The 26,824-nt window shown below is 40.4% G+C and overlaps 1 protein-coding gene and 1 long non-coding RNA gene across 8 annotated transcripts in view; one reads left to right on the top strand and one right to left on the bottom strand.

Annotated features, from left to right (window-relative positions):
- TEAD1 (TEA domain transcription factor 1) overlaps positions 1–26,824 on the bottom strand; it is a 162,687-nt gene that overhangs the window by 120,071 nt on the left and 15,792 nt on the right. The window contains exon 1 of one of the 7 annotated variants that reach the window (XM_057418299.1): positions 16,991–17,240. The exons of the other annotated variants lie outside the window; for them this stretch is intronic. The gene's annotated coding sequence lies outside the window, so the exon portion shown is untranslated. Of the gene's footprint in view, positions 1–16,990; positions 17,241–26,824 lie in introns of those variants that run through there. 7 annotated transcript variants of the gene reach the window in all.
- Positions 20,435–26,678, top strand: LOC130604050 (uncharacterized). Its single transcript, XR_008973358.1, has 3 exons — positions 20,435–20,583; positions 24,853–25,085; positions 26,306–26,678. It is a non-coding gene; the product is annotated as an uncharacterized LOC130604050 (long non-coding RNA).

Genomic DNA, 26,824 nt, shown 5'->3' with positions numbered 1-26,824 from the left:
TGTCTGCTTGCTCATGCCTGGGAGTAACATCTGTCCCTGCCACATGTGGAAGACAGGGTGGGAAATGAGCACAAACAGAAAGACTTGCAGAAAGGAGTCTGTCCAAAGCAAAGACAGAAGCCCACAGAGTATATCAGAGAAACAGAAAGAAAACACATGGACATGTGTTGCCCCTTTACTGCTCTTCACTCAGAACCTCACACTCCCTCCCCGCCAGTACTCCTCTGTTTGGCAGGAGGGACACAAAAGCACAGCCTACCCTTTGCAAAGCTTGTTTGAGTTTCAACACTTGGGTCACGTTCTCTGCTTTTTCTAGAGCCAGAGCTGCCACTGTGCCCTCAGACATCTGTGTGCTGCAAGCCCAGGGCTGCTCTGTCACTCACTCATGAAGGCCACGTGCCTGGTCAGGCTTCTGTGGCCAGAGCACACAGAGCTCTCCCCCCTCAGCACCTGCTCCTTCATAGAGAGAAGGGTAGCAACCAGCTGAGGTGCTTGCAGGGGATCTATGGTCACATCTAAGCTGGAAAACTGGTGCTGTCACCAGGGAGATGTAAACTGCTTACTGTAACTAATTATATTCTATGCTTTCTCCAACTGATTGGGGTCAAGAAGACCTGAAGTGGTTGTGTCTGCCACACATTGCACATGATGCTCCTGAAATTGCTCAAGCAAAGCAGCATTCACCTCTGTTCTCTGACCAACATGGGCAGAAGCACCTTCCCAGAACAATGCTGTTATTTGGACTGCAAGGTCTCTGATGGAGACAGGCAGCTGTTTCTCTATGTTTTCAATATAGTTTTACCATCTTAACTGGGGTCTTCAGAAGTTATTTTTGTAGTACTATGAAAACATATTAAATTTTACTGCTTCCCCAGGGGAAGAAGACTATGCAATAAAATGCTACAATACCTTCAGTGACAAAAGAAAATTGTCTCTGCCCATAGTGGTCAAGAATACCTCACTAAAACCAGTTGATAGTTGCACAGTCTGGTATAAATACAGTGCTTCTAACACAAGCGTTATTAAGTACCTGAAAGTTAGTACCAAAATCTGTTTGATACAGATGCAGTCTTATTATAGATAAAGAAGAATCGTTAATGCTCATGCATGCACACAGTTCTATGCAAAAATGTTTTGTCAAGCTCAGAAAAAGACAAACAATCAATTCTTTATACTTTTAAATTATGTTAAGTTACATTGGCTCTTCAAAATTACCTCTGGTTTTTCATAATGCTATCTATACACAAAAGTTCCTTTAACTTAGTGGATGCTTTTGTTGTAGTGAAAACTGAACACTTGTAGCATGGCTTCTCCAACGTGTTTCAAATTAGAGGCTAAGGGTGGCTTCATGTTGAAAACTGAGACTTCAAATTTCACAATTTAATTCACCACCATAAAACACCATTAAAACCCTGAACTTCTTTTTAAATTCAAGGTTCCAGGCTGCCCAGACCTTGAAGGGGAGAATTCTCTTTAAGCTAGAGCAATTTCTGGACTTGCACAGCAAGCAAATGTCAAAATGGCAAGTCTCTGGGAGATCTGGCTATCAATCTTGAACTATCTAGTGGTGTTTCTAGCATATCTAGCACTTCAATAAAAGGATTAGAGTGCTCTTGATTCTTCTCCTACTTAGCAACTGGCTTGCTAATACGATTCTTTAAACTTTCCTGTGCTTTACTGTTTGCCATATCATATTCGCTGAGAACTTCAGTCAGGCTCCGATCCAGAGCCTTCAAAACCAAGCAGGCCATTTCCTACTTACTACCAGTTAAATCCTTGGAAATCCTAGGCAAATGTATTTCATTTGAGTATTTTTGTTATTATTATTAAATGGAGGAGAGTGATTCAGGCAAAAAAGAATGACCCAGAAAGGGAATGAGCCAGGAAATGACCCAGAGAAAGAAAGTATTTTGGCTTTCTTCCTCAGACTAGCAGTTGGTTTCCTCAAATGACATTTTTTAAATTTTATTTTAAAGTATGAATAAAAAAAAATGCTGATTAACGTTACAATAGAAATAAGCTTGGCTCTTAGTAGAGAAACATTATGACTTAGAGCCAAGGACGTTCACTTTTCACATCTGAACTATTTTTTGAACTGCATTTCCTGGCTCAGTGTCACTGCACTGCAGATAGATATGATAGCAGATAAGTGTATGAGATGTTAGAACAACAAAAATGTTATATTAACACTGAATACATTTGTAGGCAGAGTTCAAAAGTTGTTTTATTTCTGCTATGCATGGAAGAATTTGCATTACACACTGTTTTACTAATACACTTTTCTTTTTAAAATGGAATGTAATTCAAATTTTCTGACACTGCAGCTGCAATTTGATAGTTGGGTTTACTACCCACATGGATTTACAGTAAAAAAACCTCTTCACTATTTTTTCACTCTCTATCGCACCTTTCTGTCACCTTGATTTATTTCTCTTTCACAGCTGTGCCTACCAAATAATTCTTACTCTCACCCCACCTCTTCCTGCAGCTGATCCAAAGCAAAACACAGTTTTTCTGTGTATGTGAAATTAAAGAACTCTTACGGCAGAATACAATGCCCAGTATTCCCAATGCTTAAGGAAACAATCTGCCTGGGATGGGGATGAGACACCAAAAAATCCCTGAAGTTAAGGTGTTCAAATTTAGAAAAGTTAAAGAATTCTCATTTTTTAGAGAACCATTAGGTCTCATGATTCTATTCCTAATGATCATATGGATCATTAGGAATCATTAGATTACACCATCAGTAGTCGCTACAGCACACCCATAACTTTCCCACAGTCTCCAGAATGTATCCACCTCCAGTATTTACAGCACTAACCACCATAAGTAGTAATTGCGTGAGTTATATACAGTCACAAGCACCAAATATTCTTTTCTCAAAATCAGTATTGCTGCTGTCAAAACTAGCACCAGAAATCCTCAGTAGCACAAATATGGTCCAAAATACAAACCAACACAAACAAATCATGAAAACCAAATCAAAAGAAAGCAGAGAACACTGAGGGTTGACAAAATTAAATTAATAGGTAAAATAATGAAGGAATGTGAGGGAGCCTACTTTCAGCTCCTTCCCCTGTAAGACCTCTCCACAGCCATACAGATGTAAAGGAGACCTGGGTACAGGCACAGGGCACGACTGAACTCTGTGGGCTTGTTCAGCCCTGTGCCCTGTCCTTTAGAGAGCTTCCTGTCCACAGCGTTACACAGGGATTCAAAAAGGCAAAGCCCTGTGTTTGTGTATTAACTACGGAAAAGTTGCCTAACCTTGGGCCTTTTCCTAGTATAATGAGCTTGGGCATTCCCCGGTCTCTAGGAAAGGGAGCTGAAGATACATTATCTGACTTGTCTTTCCTTCCGAGTAGCCCTGTCCCTGGGCCTTTCTTTACTCTAGGCACTACTCATCAAAGACAGGTTCCGATAGCCCAGTAAAATGTGAAAAATTCAATTACAGGGACTCTGCGCTTCCAGCACTGCCCAGCTGCCAACCACACAGAGATCTGCAGCGATAACAATTACACTTAAAAGTGTCACTACATGTTTGAATGCATTTACACATTCTCCTTTTACTCTCTATTTATTATTAATGGCAACTCAACTAATATCAAGACCCCAGTATGCTTGGCACAGAAGGACAGCAAGTTCTTGCTCTGAGGAATTTGCAGTCTAATTATAAATGACAGCAGATGGAGGATAAGCAAAAAAAAAAAAAAAAAAAAATAAAGCTCATCTGGTTTTCATTAGAAAATTTAACTCAGGTAACAACTTTTAACCAGATAGAGACAATTACACATTAAATCGCATACCACAGGCTACGCTACAGGCACATCCTAGTCAATCTAATACACTGCAGTGACAGTGGCCAGTTCCAAGATATATAACCAGATTCCAGAAGATTCAGGGCTTTACAGGCAACCACCTGTATGGAGATTCTGCAGGAAGCAAATGGGAAATTTAGCCTTGTTCAATACAGTCATACTCACGCTTACATGTAAGTATGTATTTAAGTCCATGTCTACTCACCCAAGGCCTTAATATGTAAGCCCATCAAGAGCATCTGATAGCATTTTGCACTTCCTTCCATTTTTAGGTGTCATTCTTAAGTCCACCATAAATTAGCTGCTTATGTAACTTCATATTAATCTAGCTGGGAGGTCGTGGAAGTCATAGACCTCCACAAAAAAAAAAAGGGGGGGGTTTTGAAGCTGTAACTGATAAAGTTTGTCCACCTGAGGACTCTACTGGTCATTCACCAGGAACTGCTGCTTTACAAGAAGATTTGGACTTCGACTTTGCAGAGTGTCCTGTAGGACTGGAGCCTTGCTGAGCCCCTCTCCTGGGGCCCTGGGAGGGCCTCTGCACAGAACGTCATGCTCACCCTTGTTCACAAACAACCACTAACCCACAATGGAGGAGGTGCCAAGCACCACATGTTCCACTGAAGCCAGCCAGTATCACAAGGGACTCACCACCCCTCAAGCATACGAACTGAATTTGCCAAGAGGAGGTAGAAAATCACAAGTGTCACTTCCTGGATTTGACAGAAAATGGGTATATAAAGTTCAGATTCCCACAAGTGCATGCAGCTGTTGTAGGAAGACAGAAGTACCTTGCAAGCTACTGATTACCAGCCATGTCCATGTAGAAGAAGGGTTATTTATTTCACCACACTGTGGGGATGACTACATCATCTAAGAGTCCTGGGCTTAAGATTCATTTTGTCCCTGCTAGTAAATTTACAAACAACTCAGACATGAGCAAAGGTCTTTATGGCTCCCTCATTTCCAAGGCCTCCCAGGCTACCTTTGCCCATTTTCCACAGCTAAGACACCTAAGGCTACTCTGACCCTTCCCGACGCAATAGGAGCACTGTATATGTCACATGTTGCCAGGAGAGATCTCTTTCTCCAGAAGTACAGCTGGAACACATCTGTGCCAGGTACGGATACTGCAAAAATCAAATTCCTTCTGGATTTCACTCTCTAATGCTCTCAAATACATTAAGGTTCACATAGAAAGATCACTGCAGAAGTCCCTGTCTACATGCGCCCTGCTTTCAGCACTGTAGACACAGGCAAGCCCAGTGCTCTCACACTCTGAAGCACTCCAGCTTCCTGCACTCTATAGAAGGGCTTTTGTGCCAACCAGACACACAAATGATGTACAAGGCCTGCAGAAACTCTCAGTATCTCAGAGTATCCTGACAATCCTTCCTCAGAGAAACTACCGTGGATCACCTAAAGAGGGAATCTGAGGGGACAACAGCTGAATGCCCAGATTATATATTCCTTCCCAGATACTTTGTAGAGAAAAAGTTTATATCCTTGAAAGATGGAATTATAATTTGAATTATGGGTCCCTGGTAACATCAGGGTTAGACAACTGATGCAGGAAACAGAAGATCTGAGAATGGCTTGAGGCTTTACTACAGTCAGTTTATGGTAAATTTTGAAAAAATCCTCAAGCCATCCTTGAATCTTCTATTCCATTCTTTAAATGATTTCCAACACCGTGGGTGTTGGTGACACCAGAGTTCGCTGCACAGCATGTCAGCACCAAAAAAGAGGGTGAAATGTCAAAGACAAGAAGCATGTTTTCTATCTTCCACATCGTATTTGTGATCTAGATTTTCTGGGAGGCTCCTGCTTCTGCTGTAACGCAACCCAGCTCATGGCGGTCCAGCTCATCACCAGGACTGATCCGGAGGCAGTGTAACTTCACTTTAGCAGCTGTGAGCTAAAAGGGATTTCTCACCAAAACCATAAAGCAGAGCTGCAGTGGGACCTAGTGATACAGATTAAGGAAGCCACAAGTGGCTTCTTGTTACCCTGCACCCTCCACTATATCTTTTAGGAGCTGGCAAGAAACCTTCCCCTCTGGCTTTCAGTATATTCCAAGTAGGGGAAGGGCCCCTTTGCTTGCAGTATCATATGCCTGGCCTCCTCTCTTTTCTCACCCAGGTAATGAAACCTCTAAAGGGCTCTCAGCAGCAAGTCAGGGATAACAGCATGAACTGTGCAACAGTGGAAGAATTTGGACATGAAATGTCTGTCACTAGGCATTGTGGGTCAGGGAGAGTCAATCCCGTATGATTCGTACTGATTTCAGTGTGAATTCAACAGACGACACAACACTTTTGAAAAGCAGCCCAAGACACACACAATAGCCCTCATGAATGGCCTTCCTATTGGACACACCACAACTCCACTTAGCCCAGGAAACAGCTATCGAGTCACACAGAGTTGGCAACCCTACAGGTTTTCCTTAATGTGTGGACTGATTTCACAGGAATATGAAGGAACAAAGGAAAAACAAATATATAAACATATTCATGCACAGCTGGAAAATATGAGCTTAATACTGCAAAGTGAAGAAAGTGTCAGATCTTGTCAGTGACTTCAGACTCACTGTGGAACACAGAACATTTACTTTCTACATCCTATTCCAGAAAGTTGCTCTGATTTTCAGGGAGTTTGCCTTTTACAATTGGACAGATGTGATTATGAAGGATTTGCATGAGGGACTTTCCCAGGCATGCTTTATGAACTCACTAAGACTTCTGAAATTGTGTCAGTCTTTTCTGTCTCACAGTACAACTTTCGAGATTTCTTTCACAGGGACTTGGAACTGTGCACACAATATCTTGCTACTAAATGGAAATTTTTCCTGAAAAAAAAAAATGCCAAAATCAGAATATCTGTGCCTTCTCCTTTCTCATCTTTTTAGTGTCTTTCTCCCACAATTTTAATGTTTCAAGTTCTGCAAACAACTATTCTTCAGGCAAAAATTAGGAAATGTTGTTTCCAGGCATTAAGCACTGAATCTTTATCTGTGTCTATGAGCCCACTGAGAGTTTCACGTAAATTCCAATTGCTTTTCCACCCCACTCTTTTTTTCCCTTCTTGAAGATGGTTGTTGCATAAAGGACTGTAAGGTTCTATTTTATTTTAGGTTATATGTATTTTTTCTGCTATACAAATTACCTATTTCTATCTCCTACTCTTTTCCTTTTAATTATTTACTTTCCTGCGAAGGAGGGGAAGGAAAAAGCAAGTTTCAAATATGCAAGTAAATAACTGTAGGAATAGTAACTACATACCACACAGGATGGAAATGAAAAATAAAAGGAACAGTATGCAGATAATAAAAACTGTCTCTTGTTAGACACATCAGGAGACTGCTGTGACCTCAGACCTGTGGTCACAGAAGCCAAAACCTGCAGAGAAAGTTGTAAATTCTATTTAAGATTTTCACTGAGATCTCCACATTTGAAACTCTGCTATTATTTTCATTCTTGATTGATGTTTTAGTGTTCAACTTATTTTTGGCGTTGCTTTTTCCTAAATAAACACTAACTAATGGTTTCATTACAGTCTTAAGGATGGCTTTGTTTCATGCGCAAAGCAAACATTTAGTGAAAGGTGTGATTAAAGCCAAACAAGTAAATGTTTTACAGAGATAGCTTAGAAGCTACAGCACAACAAAACAGGTAGTTATATAAATGCTGCAAATCTAACCTATGTGCACAGATGCCCATCTTGACTCCCCCATCTTCTTTCTCTCCCTTGCCGCCCCCCCCCCCCCCAGCTTTTTTGCTTGCAATTTTATCAAAACCACAAAGAAATGAACTGGGAGCAAAGCAATGTTTTCAGCCCCAAAACAAGTTCTGGTACCCAGTTTTTCAAGAGGATGTTGCTTGTAGCGAGCAAGCTAAATGTAGTTGACTCAAACTGCCTTCAACACATATGGTAGAGTGTAAAAAAGGGGTAAAGGGAAAAATCTATATCTCAGACTCTTAGCAACTGCTGAAACAGCACAGCTTACTTTTACCTCAAGCATTTACCCAATAATTTCCTAGGAAGTAAATAAGAATTATGACCTCTCAAGTGGGCATTTATGCCCAGACATAAAGTTCTCATATCAGAGGAGGGAAGATTTCTAATCCATTTCGTAGAGAAGTATACAGATGTTGTTCAAGGTGCAAAGCCATGGAGCAGAAATACGGAGAGATGCAGCAGGTATGGACTCTTCTCTGGCTATTCCATTCTGCCCCAAGGCAGGGAATGCTTTGTCATCACAGCAAATCCCACAGGACAGGGTTCACCTCCAGAGCCTGGCACTCGACCCCAGAAAGAGGACGAGGGGCTGGCAGGGATCTGCAGCGGGAATGCTCCCAGCACCAGGTGGTGGCTGAGCGCAGACCAGGTACCAGCCCTGAGCCAAGCCATCTGTGCGGTGAAGATACACCCATTGTACAGGAGCAGCGACCCAGGCATGATCTTTCTCTATAGGAAAACTACCCCCAAGATAAAAAGGGTGGTTTTCTGCTAAACAGAGAAAGTAATCATTGGGAGCAAAACTGTACAAAGCTATTTACTGTGCTTTTAAATTAGGGGGGTTTCCTCTCTCCTCAAAAAAGTTTCTGAAAACTCCTCGCTATTCCTGTCTGTAAGTGATACCAGTTTATGGAGAGGGGGGAAAACACAGGACAGGCAGTAAATCAGCCTGCTAACTAATCCAGAGTCCATTACCAAATGTTTTTCATTATGGGTATGGCTTCACTAATTTCTGCAATGCATTGTAGGCTATTTCTGGAAGCTTTAAAAATGCATGATGTTTCTGCATTTTAATACTGAACAGTGTAGTTATTTCAGTTTATTAAACAAAAAAAGGGCGAATCTGCTTAACTGCAGCTGGCTTTCATGTCACTAAAGGACTAAGCCAGCGCAGAAGCAGCCAAGCAGGAACCCTATTTAAGTCCAGCATGAAGAAAACCTTTCCAAACTCCTACACCAATTAGGATAATCTGGGTCTTTTGATGTTAAAATCCCCAAGAATCATATGGAAATCATAAAAAGCACAGTATTTAAAACAGATCCAGAATGCAGATAAAGTTATTTTTCCTCTTAACATTTCCACCAGAGCTGGGGGCACCATCAGCTAACAAATTCTTTGTAAGGCTTATGTCACTTGTACTGTAGTGCTTGCTTTTGGCCAAAGGAGATGAGGGAGGCCGTCTCTCAAAGTAGCTGCTCATAAAACAGCAGAGCTCCTGGGAGGCAAAGTAGGGCTGGGCAGGCACCAGGGTGAGCAGTAAGGCCAGCCTGAGGCCCTGTACACAAGCTGCTTCCAACCAGGGGAAAGGAGACCAAACAAACGCACAACAAGATCCACTGGCCAGCTTCCGGAGTCTCAGCTCTTGGACACTTTGGTGGGCTCTGTACAGACTTCCCTAAATGAACGGCATCCTTCATGAACACAAACAGAAGCTAGAGGCATTGAAATAACACGTTTGAATCTGGGTAATGAGTTATCCTTAGGCGCAAAGCACTTCAGCCTTGCATTTCCTCATTATACTACGCTATTTCTGAAGCATCCAAATTTCTGTAAGTGTCCTGCTTCCTAGGAGACACAGAGCGAGAATTCTGTTTGCTTCGGCAATTCAAAAAAAGGCCATGGGCAGGAAAGCAAGGGATGTTTTGCTGGATGCAGACTTGCAGAGCTGGGGGAATGTTTCATTTCCTTTAAATGAATTCTGATCAACAGTATTTTGCTGTGAAATCTGGCACAGCAACTAACCTTTGCCAAAACCGTATACATATATAGGAAGAGAGAAGCAGAGAAGGTATTTTACACCGTTCTTCCAGACTGTAATATAGTATTTTCTATAATGGGAGAGGTTAAACACGCCTTCTTGTGTAATACGCAGCACCAGTATAAGTCTCCCTATGGAACTAGTTAACACACTCCCACTAACATGTGTAAGGTGTTGTACAACAGAGTTCCCTAGAAGCAAGGGGATGGAGATGTGGCACGACTCGAGAACCTTACACTGGCATCTGAATAAATTGAAAAGTAAGCAAAACTCTTCATGTTTATACAAGCAACTTGACTGTACTCTAATAGAGGACAAGGGTACAAAACTATGTCCTTATAAAGTAATGCTCATCTTTTACTTATCTAACAAAAAGAAACACAGGAGAGGGTCAGAGGCTGCTGAAGAAAAAATACCCAAGTGTTAAGACCAGAGAAATGGAAAACAAAGATAGGAGTACTTGCAGACAGAGCACACACACAAAAAAAAAAAACCAACCCTTAAACACTGCTTATTTGACTATAGAAAGAATCACCGAATGTTGTTGTCAGTTGTATGCACACCTCTGAGAACCTGATATTTAAATTGTCAGTTTGACAACCAATAAAAATTATATTAACTGATGATTAGAATTACAGCTCTATAAAAAGAAAATAGGTATTAGCGTTACATATGAATTTGAAATCAGCTTTTCTAACTAATCTCCTCAATTTTCAGTTAGGTTATTATTTTTTTTACAATTTTTCATTTCCTGTTGTGCCTTATGATAATACTAGAAATACAGTTAATATTGATTACAGCTTCCATAACTTCACAGTGCTTGAATTGCTTGCTGTTCCTAGTATTTGTAGAAAACAAGCACTGCAGTTCCTGACACAGATATTACTCCTTATTACTTTTGCAGCTGAATAATATTCAGCCTGTAACAGAATCCTCCTAGGACTGAAAAGTACTCTTGTGCACACGGATACATGCACAAAAACAACTAAAAGCTAAAAGCAAACTTGCCGAGAACTTCTGGGTCAGCTTTTGACATCACCCATAGGAATGAAATCAGACACCGACCAATCAGGCACCATGAGGCTGGCAGTACAAAATAAACAAAAGCTGGGCCCAGGGCTCTACAATGAGGGAGGGAAGTGGAAGAGACTATTGTTCCAAAAGCTTTTAAATGATGTTGCTTTGTTTACTTCTTTTGACAATTCCTGAACTGAATCTTTAAAAAGGGAAAAGGCTCTCCCCTCCCAGGATCTGTTAAAACAGACTTGGGGGGTTTCTTTTCCCTGTTACTATTTGTTCTCTTTAACAATGTTTTTGCGAATCCTGTAAAGCGAACAGCACTATCCCGCTGCAGCGTGTGGGAAGGCAGCATTCTTCCCAGCATCTCCACAGCGGCTCAGCACTGACATCAGTGCCAGATTTTCTGAAAAGCTGGGCAGGCAGTGTGCTAAGCTCTTTTCAAAATCTGACCCTTATTTAGGTGCCTTCCAGGAAGCTGAGGTCTTTAGAAATCTGGCAACGATCACAGATGCTGGGCATTTTGGGAAGCTGGAGCAAGAACTGTGCAACGAAACCACCTATCCGTGTGCTCTCCTGAGGAAAAAAGCGTCAGTTCTTTTGGTCTTTTTGCGCTGTTGGACTGCCGAGCCTGCCTGGGATGAAACTCCTGCATGAGACTGTACCTTATTCACACGAGTGGGCTGAGGCAGACAATGCCCCGCGCAGCGTCATAGCTGCGGCTAGCTACAGCCGATGATTCACTTCTTGGACACTCTAACCTGTCACTGAACTCAAAAGATTTAAGATTAGGCCCAGAGTTCACTAAAAGCACACATGGTGTGTTTTTTCAGAGTTCAGCTCGGCTGAACAAAGCTAGCTCAATGACTTCAATCCTCTCAGTGCTTCCCCATAGGAAAAAAAAAGCAGCATATGTCTACAGTTTGGACCGGACTTGCTGCCCCCTTCCCATTTCTAACCATGCTGCACAGCTAAATGTATAGGGACAAGTAAATGCATTCCAGAAGTAAAAGATAAACTCATGAATCCTGGAGTTGTACCAGTAAAGAGTATCAGTCATTCTTGTATCTTTAATAAAATAGATCTTTTTCTACTCTTGCCAAGAAAATTAGTCTTAAGGTTCACACAAATAATTACATGATATGGAACAGTAAATTATTACAAATGCCATGGAATTCAAGCAGCCCCAACTCAGGGCCAGATTTTCAAATGTTTTGCAGATGTTTATGGTTTGCTGCAAAACTGTTGTCAAGTTACCCACTCAACGCAGCCTTTACTGAACAATTCTGGCACATGGCAATTCATTTTCTTTGCACAGGTGCTGCATTCCAGAAATATTTTGTCTTCTTACAGAAGACTGGACTTCTACTTAAAAAAAAAGATTAAAAAATCACCACGAAAGAAAGCAGGTCCTCTCATCTGGGAGAGGAAAAAATGCCTCCCAAACTCAATTCATCTACCTTTTCAGGTAGAAGAAAACCTCCTTACAGGTACGAATCTGTTCAAAATATGTTACAGATATCTGCTATTTCTGCAAAACTCGCAAACTGGGAGGCACAGCCCACTGCAGGGTGAAGCCCCAGGTTGCCTCTGACAAGGATACTGGGGTTTCAAATCCCAGGTAGTGTTTCAATGGTTAATTTTACTTACTAGAAGTTCACAGTTTGTGGGACTACCGAGGCCTAACCCTTGACTGTGGGAGAGAGTAACAGAAAGAGACTTTGTCCGGCAAACCCCAGGCAGAGCCACAAGCAGGGACCTTGCAGGCGCTCAGGCAGAGCCAGTGTAGGCAGCATCAGCATCCCCACATGCAACCATCACAGTCCCCCTCAACCTCACCACAAAGGCACCACACACACCCACAACGCTCTCTTTTGTTTTGAGTTTTTATTCCACACTGCGTGGGGCAGGAAGCTAAACACAAAACTGGGTTGTGCAGCACTTTAGACCTTCCCTTTGACTGCTAAGTTGCCTGGAGGCAAAGTGAAATGAAACCCTTGGGATTTAACAACTTTCCCTTTTAAGCATATGGAAATTAAACATTAAGCCTTAAAAATTTTCCAGGAGCAGATATGAATCCAGATATATCACTTTGCAGGTATGGAAAAATACAACCAGCTATCTTTGACTTCTTAGACATTCAAGCCACGAAGCTCGTCAGAGTAGGAGAGCAAAGATGAAAATGCCAACGGACTGTTAACCTTTAGAGACACATTTTAAGAGATAATATGACTGAACCCAGGTAAATCAGAATTAAATTTAATCAACCTCCCACTTCCTAGCTACACCATCAGAGGAGAAAAATCTACAATTAGGAAAGAAATGGAAGGAAATTCAGACATCTTAAACTGAGCAAGGTCACACCTCTGCGAACTTCCCTGACTGCAATTCCCACGTACCATATTACACACTTGTCATCTTAACAGTCCTCTTACAAATAATCAGTGGAAGGGAACATTTAAATAATGTGTTGGAGTGCATATTAGCTAGATTTGGTTGTTGTTCTCTCATCTAGAGCAAAATGAATCTAAATTTGAATTTAAATACTTTCTGTCAAACCCTTAAATCACCCTTCTCATTTTGTGAATGGAGTTAACATCTATGTGGTAGCTATGACCCACTAATTCATGCATTCCAATATAGTGGCCAAGAATATGTAATTTTTTAACGTTTTGTTCTATGACTCCACACACAACTCCCTGGTGCTAATTTAAGAACACAGACCATGATGCTTCTAATGAGCAAAATATTAAAGTAAGATTGACTGTCACAGTCAGCAATCTGTTACCAAAAGTCTCATCAAAGTTAGATAGATGTGAAGATATGTACAACAGGAATCTTAATTTTTAAGTGACAGGAGTATTCCAAGCAGGAACATAAAAGCCTCTATTAAAAAGAAGTTGAAATACATAGGCTTAAAATACAGATCCTTCTATGAAGTGCCTTTTTTTTGTCTCTCTAAAGAAACCATTAAATTATGATCATAATTCTAAACTTTTTTTAAAAATAGTTCACATGATTTTATGTTATATTGAAGCTGTATGTATGTTACTATTCAGGCTGATAATTTTTCTGGAGAAAGATAAACCACTGAATGGATAACTTTCACTGTTTAGGCATCTAAAACAATTTGTTTAAACATTACCCTGGGTTTTTTTAACACTATTTTTTCCTGCAAGTTACAGCAACAGTTTTCTTAATTTTCAGCTAGTTTGGTTTATCATTAGTTCATTGTAAGTTAGGAAAATGATTGGGAATTCAGAAAGTAAGAAAGTTTGTTTTCCTCTTTCCATTTATGAATAAAATTAAGATGTGCAATGATAGATTACTTAAGTAGTTGAAAAAACCTTGAAGTACTCTGTGTCCAGAAACAGCTGGCACAAAGCACTAGCTGCAGATAATTAGTTTGCATAACCGATCGGTTTAAAAGCACATGTTCCAATATATTTTTTTTGTCTTGTATGCCAGAACATCAGTTAAACCACTAAAGCAGTCTTGAAATGTCACTTTTGTGTATTTTAATTGAATTTAAGCTATAACATTTTGCTACATGAATCGTGAGTTTAAAAAGATCTACTATATCTATTAAGAAATGTGATTCACTACTTTCAAGTATAAGAGGAATGTAAAAATTTAGAACACCAGTAAATCTACATAAGCAGTACACATGTATTTAGAGAAACCCAATTGTTTAGAAGAAACAGCTCTGGTTAGTAAATGATATTGACCAATAAAACTGAGCATTTGCTTAGAAAAGTAACTGGAAAGCAAAAATGCAAAACACAGTTACACTTAATTATTTAAATCAAAGTGCTCTGCTTGTTGATTTAAATTGTGATTAAAATCAGGGATTTAAATTAATCCACTCTGGATTGCATAAACATTGCCTTACTAAGAGGAAGCAGTAGCTTCATCACCCAAGAAGTCATTCAGGAAAAGCATTGTGACAGAGCACAAAGAAAGACTGAGGAAGTTCATTAATAGATATCCCTCTGCTGCCCAAGCTTTCTGGTTTGTCCCACAAGAGAGAAAGCAAACACATGAGCGGGAGGAAGTGCTCACAGGAGGCGTGCATGCATAAAAAAATGCACAGGTACTCCGAGATAAAATAATGATGATAATTTTTCATTAAAAAGCAAGATTTTTCTCCTCAAAGCTAAACAAAATAGATTACTCATGCATTCTACTTATTCTTACTGGTCTTTTAATCAGTCTGTAGAACAGTCCACGTTCATACTTTTCCCCCATTAGCAAGAACATGATGCACACTCCCTGTTTACCCGATACTGGCATTAACTACTATGTCATTTAAGTAGAAAGCAATACTAGATATTTTACTGAAATAGATTTAGCTCTCCACTCAGATACTCACACCCAAATCCCGTTCCAGTTACTACCAAATCCTGGACTCTACATTTCTTCCTGAATAGTAGCAAGGTGAATAGCAGAAGCCAAACAGTACAACTTTGTGTTGAAGGAGATCTATCTACTCCAACTTAACTAAAAGTCCAATGTATTGCCAAGGTGATCGAAATACCAGTATAATGACAATGGAGCACAAACTAAAGTACTTGACAATGCAACCTACAGCATATTTACTGCAAGAGCCCTTTAATACCTTATATGAGAACATCCACTTGAGTAACAAGATTTATTTTTCAGCAGAGGTCCAATTAAAATTAAAATAATTGAAAGCAGGTAAGCCTTTATATTTTCTGCTTTGCAGCTTGATTGTGAAGGACAAACTGCTCTGGTTGAGCCCACTTCTAATAGGAACTACTTTTTTTTTTTGATTTTACAAGAAAGTGTATTACAATCCAGAGAGGATGAGTCATCAGAAAATCCTTGTCTAGTTGCCAAAAACCTGCCCCTCTTCATTATGAATATAAAGATAAAAGCTCTTACAGTACATTAGCTGGCATACGCCTACACAGACAGTACAAATAAATTAATTGTGCCTAGCCTCAAACATCCAAAGAGGTGTAGTAGGAGCTCAGTCCATCTTCTTTCATTAACAAATTAAACTGTAATAAAGCATCAACAGTTCTCTTATGTATATAAGTTTGGCTGTCGTATGGAAAGCTTTTGCAGGTAGCATGCTTTCTTACATGCATACATAGTAATTCTACCCACATTAGTTTGCATCCACTGTATAAATACCAACAGAGATGGTATATGCCGGGAAAAAAAAGAATAAATGTTGGAGTAAACCCATTTGCCATCCTAAAGAACTATTCAGAAACTGCATAGGTTTTTGGAACCAAAGAGTTGGATACTGATGTTTACCAAACAGGGAATTTGGGGTATGATGGTATGACGCTATTTCATACATGCAAAATTTACAAGCTCTTTGCATCTGACAAGAAAGGCACATATATTTGGAAGTGTAAGTGCACTGTGTCTGGCCTGACATATTCAGGATCATTCAAAAACTGTACTACTTGCAAATATCAAGACTATTTCATATAAATAATACACGTGTATTTTACAACACAGCCAGTGAGAATACAGATTAAAAGGAAAGTCACTGTATAAAGTACTGTACAGGGACCAGGGGCCAGAATTACTGGAAATAAAATTTCCCATCAACCCCCTGCTACAGATGAACTCTTTTCCTTCTGGAATGCTCACAATCTTTAGCATGAGAAAGTTATACACAACCAACTTGAAAAACAAGTTTAACTCTACTTAGCCACAAGCTAAGATTACACCCTCAAACACACCTTTCTAAGATTTCTTATGAGAGGTTTGTTTGTGCAATCCAGTTAAGGGCAATTTGTTAAAATTGCTCTGTGATTTTCTTTATCCTTTAACTGCATAATTTAAGCAACCTGTATTTTATAAGTTCAAAGAATTTCTTTTCTAATTACATATTTCTGTTTTTACCTCCTGAAAAAAAAATGAAGCTGTAGCAAAAGTAGAAAAAAAAAAAAAAGGATGGAAGACAGATATTGGCTCAATCTATCATAGACAGCAACTTCTTAGTTAATGAGAACAGAGAGTGAGTTAACATAAAATACAAGGGTTTGAAATGATCTGCAGTCTGTGTTACTGCTACTCTACCTTTCTAGCCTCCAACCCCCGAGCTGGGAAATGCCAGAGAGAAAATCAAAGCACTGATTTCAGAGGAGTCCTCTGGAAGCTAAGCAGTACCACTGACACCCAAAGGCCAGCAGCTCCCAGCTGTCCGAAGCCTCAGTGATCCCTGACAAAGAATTTTATCCTCTGTGTTTTGGTCAAGCTGTTGTTCAGATCCCTCCCCAGATGCAAGGGCTGCGATGTTCTGGCTAGCTGTCAGCCAGGGCTTCCTTCCAGCTTTGTCTCTCCTTAAGTTTCACTTTGTATCTTCAACCACAGACAATATTCTTCTCTTCCTACCTCAGGTAAGCGCACTGCTGCTATCTGATGTTAGTAGCTGTTATGTGGTATTACACATGCAGACAGAGCCTCAGTGCCTCCCAACCAAGCTCTGAACTCCATTTGCAGAGGCCAGCATTTCTCCTCGAGGTACAGCGGTGTGACCAAAGACGCAGACATGCACCTTAATCAGACTGTGGCTCACTACTCCCATTGCACATGGTTTTGTTTTTTTCCAGAGATCGGTTTTGACAGGCACCAAGACCAGTGCAGACATACTGGTCTGGACTCGTGACATCACCTGATTAATAAATCCAAGGAAGGTTTGGCAGCTCTGGCTATGGGCAGCCAGCCCACGGCAGAACAGCAGCCACACATCAGATAATGCAGTGCTAACTCATAGCTCTATACAGTACTTCAATCAATCAACAACTTACTCACAAGCCTGCTGTATTAACTGTCGCCTACTGTAAGCACTGAAAGCCCTGCCAATGCACAAACCAAACCCTGCCAGACACAGTGGGGGCATCAGAGCTCCCACTTCTGCCCCCCTCCAGCCAGAGGGATGTGGAGGTTGGCGGTGATGTTATCGTCACAGTAGCGATGGCAGTTGACAGAGCCCTGGGACTGCAACTTTGCTTTCACTGACCTGAGGACATCCTTTGCCCCAACTCCACAGTGGAATGCATAGGAGCCTTGCTGAGTGCCCTTCATTTCGCTAGAGCACAGCCAGGCTTATGGCCTTCCAAGCTGAGGCCACAATAGGTCCTTTTTTAAATTTATTTCTTTATGAACAGCACGTCATAATTGCAAAATGCTTACTTAGCAATATGGGTTCATCACTCTGCCTGAAGACTTTTCCTCTTTCATAAGTAAAGGAAGCCAGCCCAGCTTCCCGTTATACATCTACCAGCGTCGGCACTAATAAAGCACCATCTTTGGCCAAAGTCAACCACAGCCATCACACAGATACGCAATGCCTGATGTGTAACTGTAGATATTCTTTCTTTTATGGGGTTAATACTTGCCCTTGGGGATAATTGTGAAGGACTTTAGATGAGAGATTTCCATAAAAGGCAGTAAGAGTCACTCAGCTAAAACCACACATAACTCAAGCTAGTTTACCCCTTTGCATTATTTACATGTCTCCCTTTAATGTGAATGCATCGGTTTAAAGGCACAGTGCTGCCAGTGTTCCGAGCAGGCAGCTCTTCTCTGGTGACCAAATGCGTCTTTTCAGAATTTAAATTTCCACGCATTTCCAAACTATGCCTGTTCCTTGGCTGTCAGAAAACAAAGGCCCAAGCCTGCCTTTCCTGTTGCTGCCAGGGAGCTGGCTGTGTCAGATACTGAAATCCAGCACACTGCTATTTCAAACTGGCAGTCTCCTGACTCCAAATGAGCACCTGGCTACTTTGTGAGTGGACCCAGAGAAGGAGGAGGAACCACCGGCGGGCCCAGCCCTTCCACTCTGTTTCCCTGTTCCCAGCATACAGACTCGGGCTCATGCCTTCCTTGCAAGGGCTTCTACCAAATCAAAAATTACACCAATACACCTAGGTAACCAGAGACTTTTCCAAACCGCTTACAGCTTAGCCTTCCATTTTAAGATCACAGGGTTTTTTCAGGTTTATTTCTAGCGTATACTTACACAATCAGCATCAGCAAGGTTCAAGTTACAACAATTAATGAAATTTAACTACATTAGCAGGGAGAGTGCCTTCCGTACAACAGTTTTGTTTTTAATGTTTGAAAAATGCAAACAGTAATAAGAGCAAGGTAGAAATACTTTCATTTGATTGCATGCTTCTGTCTCTGACTACACGTATGAACTTGTTTCCTGGTCAAAGGGGATTTTTTGTGGGGAGGAAAACACAATTCTGCCATCTACTCAGTCCCTGAATATCTTGTTTTTATAAGGCACAAAGGTTTGTCAGTCAGGTTACCTAGGAGTGAAAGTCATGTCTCATAATCTGTAATACTGTTGCCCATTACACACCATCTGGTAATACAGCCAAAGATAATCTGATTTTTTTCTTTTAAAAACATCACATAGCTATATCATGTGGTGCATGCAATATGAGAAATTACTTATTTAAATATGGTGCTTCTATATAGTTTACAAATCCACGGTCACTAGCAGTTAATCTGAAAGCAGTTTTGAGCAGGGCTTTTTTAATTGTTATTTCAAATGCTGGCTGAGGTTTTTATCTGTTTACAATTACATCTAAGATTGTATAATGAAACAGCTAACATCTAATCTAACCAATCTTTAAGAAGCTGTTATTGGAATTCAAAAATGGGTCTACAGTGGAACAAATATCATGCCAAAGTTTCACATCCCAAAAGCAACAATGTCTTATTGCAGTGTCTTCACTAGAAAGAGCCTGATATAATTACAGACAACTATAGACGACTTGTTCAATGTGATGCAGGAGTTCTCACGTATTTTAACTAGATTCTGGAAGTCTACCCATAAAGAGCTCCATACAAGTTACTGGTCCATCAATATATCTGCAGGTCTGCTGCAGATTTGCTTTTGTCACTTTATTTTCAGTCTCCAAAAATAATCAAAATAGTTAGTGAGTTGCCAAAAGTTGTATCCTCACAAAATAAACCAAAAGAAGAGAGTCAGTCATGCCGGGCTAAAGAAGACTGTTACAGAAGTGATTAACCAAGTGAAAGCAAATAGGCCGTTTGCTGTTGCTCAACTCCTTCGCCACATTATTTCAGCAGCCCTTACATTCTCCAAGGCCAAACCTTCAAACACCAATATCATCCCCTTCTGATGCAAAAGACACACCCAAAACATTTTCAAGAAAGGTGGAAAGCAGTAAAAGGAGATTTTGGTGATTTGCAGGCAGGTTCTTCTGGGAAGTTTACATATTTCTAGGAGACTACAATATACACAAACATCTGTACCTCTGATACAATCACATAATCACCATTCAAATCTAGATAGCTACTTTTCTATGCATATTTTTATTACTTTCTCTTCCTGGAATAATTAACCACTTCCAGGATTTTTTCTTTTTTTTAAACTTAAATAGTAAAGACTTAATTTTCACCTGACTCTTCAATTAAAATTCTGAATAACTCTGATTTTTTCTTGCAGGCCACCTTTAAATCAGCCTATCAGGCTGCTGTGTCCTTTTGCACTGGCAGGCTCTGTTCCCATCAGAGCCTCTGGGCAAGCCAAAGCACAAACATAAAGCTACAATAATCTTATTTAGCGACACACCTACACCTGCATCACTCACCAGCAGTTTCCATGATCTTAGGCTTCATTTAGGGAGAGGGAGGCAGCCATGCTCTGACAAAAGATTCCTCGCAATTTCATGTTGGGTGGTGGCTCACCAGAAGCCCAACCGCTAGGACGCCAGACCAAGCACTGTGAGGAGGCAGGAAACATTCTACAGCCTGGTGAGCAGAGCGATAGAACCTGAGCCCCATCTGTGAGGTCACTGCTCCTCTCTCACATGCACCTGTGGAGTCCTAAAAGCTCCAGACCTCATCTGCAAAGCTTGTCCCGTTTCCTCTGCTCTCTAAATCCAATCGTCCCATACTTGCTTCCCTCTGACCAGGCTGTCCAGCTGCCTGTGTCTATCAGGAATGTTCTGCTACTAGAAGGGATGTGTATAAAGCATTTAAGTACCTGGCAAGCATTTTCTTCAATGAAGACATGCTAGGAACTAGGCAATCATATTTTCAGCTGTGCTGCCTGCCAGAAAAGTGCACAAACTTCCAATAGCAAAGAAATGAGGTAATTTTGGTCAACTGCCAAAATCAGCACATTTCCTCTTTTGGTTCTGGATGCTGCACCTCCACACTGCATGATGTGTGACAAGTTGTGAGAGGGGGTGCAGCCTCTCAGAAAAGGAAATAAAAATTAAACCAGTGGACGTTATTAAGATAAAAAGGAGGGACGTAGGAGATTCAAAAAAAATCATGAAGCATCCTAATGTCTCATGACCTGAAAAATCTATTTATCCGGATTGCAGGATAACCTTCCTAAGAATATGTCAATACCTTATCTAGATATTGAAGAAATGCAAAGCCACACCCCCTTAGGAGAATTCGAAAGGCTTACATGAGGGCTGCAGCTTTTGGTTAGAAGGCTGGACTGGAATTTAGCAGATCAGGATTAAGCCCTGGTCTTGCTGTAAGCTCCTGTGGGGCTTGAGCAAGACCCCTGGCTTCCCTTGCCTGAGACCTTCTCTTGTGCGTGGTCTGGTGCATTTAAAAACTAAGCTTTCCCGAGCTGGGAGTATGTCTTTACAGTAGAGCAGAGTCTGGAACACTGGATTTTGGATATTCATAGCCTCTTAATGCTAATGCAGCACAAAGCAAAACGACAGTAGTAGTAGTAATAAGAATAATAACAGTAATTATCTTTCAGTCTTTATTTTCAAGTTAATGTCTGCCAAAATGTGTTAGAGAAGTTTCTCATTGTGGCAACTACTATATTTATGTATGTAATTTACAAGCAGCTCATCTGAATAATTTGAATTTTTTATTAAGATTATTTTCTCATTTTCCATTGAGAAGCCTTCTTCGATACTGACTCACATTCAGCCTTGTAGGGAAAAGTGCCAAGCATTTGTTTTTCTTACATCTCCAGTAGTTATTTGATTCGTGCATTGAACTCAGCAAAGCCAAAATTGAATGTGTACAATCTTAATTTAATTATTTAATATATTTCAAACTTCAGTGTGATTTTAAAAAGATCTTTCATGTGGGATAGTGGAAATGTGCCAGGGAAACATAAAAAACTGTACGTAATCCTCTCTCCCCACTCCTTTCTTCCAGCCTCCCTCAGAAGGAGGTTAGGTGAACTCAAATCTAGCAGAGTTCGGGTGAGCTAGTTTCATTTCAGGTTGGCTAAAAAAAGTTACCAGGGCATCATGCCAAGCCTGCCACTTTTGAGATAAATATGACTTTTCTTTCAGGGTAGTTTTATGAGGGGCACAGCAAGAGGCTCATATACTATGGCAATTCAACTGCCGACTTAGCTATGCAGCAGCTGCCACTGCTTCATTATAAACAACAGTTTGCTCTGAAGTTCTCTCAAGAAGTTTACAAAAGGGACAGTGTATTTTTCTGATGTCTGTTAACAGTGGTGTGGAGATACACAGGTCGCCTTTGACTCTCACCTTCTGCATTACAGAGCCAAACTGAGTTCTGCAGAAAGGGTTAGACCTTATATTTGCCTGTTCTTTTCCTGATGACACTCCCCTCATCTATTTGATGATTACAGCCAGCTTACTTTTCTTGGGAGGGTCAGATTGGCAGATGAACTGTAGTGAAGAAAGGAAACATGTTAAGTATGAAAACATTCTCATAAGCTCTCACAGGAAAAGGATGTAGCTAACAATAAAAGAGAATACTGCATTTCTCTGCCAAACTTTATCATGCAAGATTACGCATTTCCAAAACTTACATCTAAACCAGTTAAATATCAGTAGTGCTACATTTACAGAAGACATATGCCAAAATAGCCTTCCTACATTCCCTGTAGTAAGTCTGTTCTGGAGGTTCCTTTTTGATGTTAGCAGTAGGCTAATGTATCACCACTTCACTTAACTCAGGATACCACCAGAGTTCTGGGAGTTACAAAGTGAACCGCTTCACCACTGTCTGACCAGTTCCATGAATGATCTGTGAGGGAACAGCTCCAAGAGCCACTCAGGCAAGGCTGCCACTGACTGCTTAAAGCAAGCATCATCCACCAGATCCTCACCCATAGTATTGATGGCCTGGACTCCTGCCAGGCACAAATACTGTTTGCTGTGTAGTTGGAAGGCTAATTACTTAAGGTTCATCCCTCCTTCTCTGGGGCTGTTCCCTGCACTTCTTCAGTTCTGCAGAGCTGGTACAGTAAAGTCAAAGAGCTGATGAAAGTATGGTCTAGGCATGGCTTTGAACTGCGTGCCTTTTCTTGGCTTATTGGCCATATCATTTGTGGTTTCACTGAAAAGCTTCAGCTCTGACTACTCTGGCCAAGATTCATGGCTTTCAGTGCCTTTCCAGGGAGCAGTCAGAACGAGATTTTTGATGGCCCATCCCTTGCCCAAGCATTATTCCCAGAAATATACGAGCCAGGAGAGACCTATTGACCTTTGCTGTCATCAGGGCAGCTGGTTTTGACTCATTCCTCATTTTGTTCACCTGTGGATGCATCTGCCAAACAGGCAGCACATGTGATTTTTCCTCCACACAGGCTGCTGGACAGACATTTGCAGCCAGCCCTTGGTTTACACTTGGTATTTAATCAGTGGAGTGAACGCCCAGGTCAATACCTGTACTCAATTTTACAAATGAAAAGAAAGAAAAGCTGCTGGCAGGTCATTTTCAGAAAGGGATTAAGGGGGCTCTGTAACTTGCCTTACCCTCACAGATCTGGAATTGCTGCATGTGATGAAAGCAGTTTATTAATAGTTCATCACAAAATAAACTCAGAGATTTTATGTCCTAAATTATGTGTGATTGTTTCGCCTGTTTAATGGCTGTTAGTGTAATGGGAAGTCAAAAATCACTGTTATTACACCTGTAACTAAGGATTTTTAAACTATTACTTAGGATGAAAAGAAAAAAGACAAGTCCTCAGCAGGAGTATTTCAAAAAGCTGTGATCATTCTGCGAGCAGCCTTAAATACTGACTCGGTATTTCTTCTGGTCCTGGGATACACCAGTTTCAGCATGTTACTTCAGAGGAGAATCAGCTTTTCTGCAAGGACTGAGACCTATGCATTAGTTTCCCCACTTAAAAATGGTTCTTTACATACATTTTCATAATAAAGCACTTTATAACTATTACCTAATTATTGCTTACAGCATTAAGTAACAAGGTATTATTACTCTAATTTTACAGAGGAGAACAAATCATGAAATGTGAAATACTTATTCTGCTTTTGCGTAGGCTTTCACATATTAATTAATTATGAGACTTAATTACACTCAATCGCACCACTCCAAGCCAATTACGGAAAATTGTGTAAAGCAAAGAAGTAGGGAAATCACTGTCTCAGAGACAATCACTTACACTGACAGCACTTTCCACATAGGTATATAAAAAGACTTTGCAAATATTAACTCACACAACCGATGCATTGAATAGATTTTTCTTTGAATTTTTTTTCACATCTGCCCCTACACTAGAAATCTGAGCAATGAATACTTCTCCCAGCCTCCTCACTCAACTCTGCCCCAGAAACCAAATGCAAATCTCTGCCCCCTGACTTATGCCTTAATCATATGATCACCTTTCTTCCCAGAAGCAGTAAAAAAAAAATCCCCAGGCACGTTAAAATCACCAGATTAGAAAAGCTCTAATCCAATGACTTCAAACGTGGGTTGGTGAGAATTTGTATATGTGATATACATACATTGCAAAATATTTTTAAGCTTTCTATTTATTTTAAATCTACAGCAATATTATACACTGAGGTTTAGCCCACAAGGGGAATGATAGATCCTTGAAAACATCACTTTAAAAAGTTCTTGTTCCACTGAAGTATCTATGAACATTTCTGCACCTTATGTTGAAACATTAATTCATGATTTCCCACAGCACTTAGCCGAAGGGATTCACAACACATTTCAGTGCCTTCAGCGGCAGCAGGATTCCATGGGGAGCCATTCTCCTATTTCCAAGTCATGGCTTTTACAAAGATGGACTAAGCCAAGGAAAACTGTCCTTTTTATATTAACCGATCCTCCATTAAAATCAGAGGAGAAACAAGAGCAATTCTCATCTTCCGCAGTGTGTCTAAAGAGGGCTATGAGTTCAAGTAAATCTATTTGATTAAAACTGGGGACAGACAATGAACTGACAAATTTTAATCTGAATTTTCCTTAAATTCTTTCCTCTGTTTTCCAGCGAGTAAAAGATTCTGTGAATAAAGATGTAAATGTAAGTGGAGAAGACTCCATTGATTTCTAACAGACTTTTTTGGAGCCAAGATTTCACCCCAGTCTTCACAGTTATGACATTTTGTGTTCAATCTGGCCTATTCCAGCAGAATAGTCAGTCTGTGCTCCTCGCAATTATGTCTTGTTTGCATCACACCATAACAAGTGTGCTACAAGAGTTTCACGCACTGGAATCTACCACACAGTATTTTTTAAACACTTTCCAGTTGTCTAAGTCAGCCTCACGGCACAGCAGCAGAATTAAACACAATGGGATCGGGACTGTGTTGTAAAAAGGAAGAAAATAAACATTAACATTTTGACTGTTTCTTACAATTTTTCTAAGGACTCTTCAGTAAAAACCAGAAATTCCTTGCTGAGCCTGAAAAACTAAAGAGTTTGCAGGTGCAGTTAAATTAGGCAGCTTTCAAATACATTTTTTTCCTCATTCTGCAAAATTTTCCCTACTTTGTCCAGCAGTACTTCCATTAGGCCATGAAAGGGCAGTTACAGTGTAAACCAGGCAGAGATAACCTAGGCATTTGAAAGACATGCTCAAATCCACACCCAAATTTCCATACCTAATGACACTTTATCCCCGCCTGAGTAAACTCCTACTTTTCCCTGTTCAGACAAGGGGGATGCCATCCACCTCTATTTAGCCACAGAGGGTGATGGCCAGGATCCCCCTCTGGAAGCCTTCAAAGGCACACAGCTTTCCTCTGAACATAGCAAGAACTAGAAACTTTCTTTGGTAAGACTGACTTACCAAGCGCCAAAGTTTAGCAACAGATTAAGTACCCAGTCCTCTTAATTTGGACCTCATACTCCAAGCTTGGGAACAGACACTTTCTTTGAAGATGCAAACTATAAATTGCAAGCATACCTTTAAGGCATGAGCCTACATCTACCATAGTATTGTTAAAACAAATATCAGCACAAATTCTGCGTTAATGACAGAGTCATGTATCTTCCATGCTTTTAATACTAACTCCTGAGCTTAATTATTATATTTAATGTCTGCGCAGCAACACTTCCTACCCAGCACCCATCACCAGTCCAGCAATTAATTGCATACCATTGACTTCATAGAACACCATGGAAATCTCATTACTGTACAACTCAATTGCATTTCGCACAACACTGCCCCATAACTATGTGTTATTATAAAAAAAAACCCACGTGCTTACAAAAGGGATAGTTGAGCCAACTGAACTATTTATAATTTGCAAGGACAAAAAAACATTTCGCAAGGTTTGCAACATATATACAAAATTACTTTGCAGCCTTAATACAAGACAAATGTTACTAAGATTCACATTATAGACAAATGTGGAATGGAAAATATTCCCTGAAGTCATCATAATGGCAGGGTTATGCAGTATGCTATTTACAAGCTATTCACCAATGTCCTTTTCCTTTCAGCCAGAAACCTATGGTAGAAATAAACTGAAGGAGGTCAATTAATTGAAAATGTGGTTCTACATCTGAAGAACTGAATGTGTAAAATGAAGCAGCTGAAGGAAAGGACTACACTTCCATATACTATTCAGTACTAGAAGAGAGGACTAGTAATCATGGCCTACATTTTATACCTCTCTGCAGGTTTGCCACTTTGAGCAGGCTACATCCTGCTTATGTCCTGCTGTCATGGTTTAACCCCAGCTGGCAAATCCAAAACGTAGCACATGCCAGTTACTATGAAGCAATTAACTCTATTCCAGCCAAAACTACCGCATCTGCTTTATTTTCCTCTCATTTCTAAGAAAATGCTACCACTGAGCACATTTCTTCTATGTATAAGTCTCCTTGCTCCTTTCCAAACCAAAGGGTTCACTAAGTAATTATTGCATGACTACTCTGATTTCAAATTGGCATGCTAATAAAAGCTAATGTAAGTCAGGACACTTTCTCCTTGGATTCACAGGCTGAAATGAAATGAAA

Source organism: Pezoporus wallicus, unplaced genomic scaffold (assembly GCF_028554395.1).
Source record: "Pezoporus wallicus isolate ANWC-B61680 ecotype Strahan unplaced genomic scaffold, APGP_CSIRO_Pwel_v1 contig_2025, whole genome shotgun sequence".
NCBI classification, from domain to species: Eukaryota; Metazoa; Chordata; class Aves; order Psittaciformes; family Psittacidae; genus Pezoporus; species Pezoporus wallicus.
The sequence above is the reverse complement of the archived record's forward strand: the minus strand, read 5'-3'. Positions and strand labels throughout refer to the sequence as shown.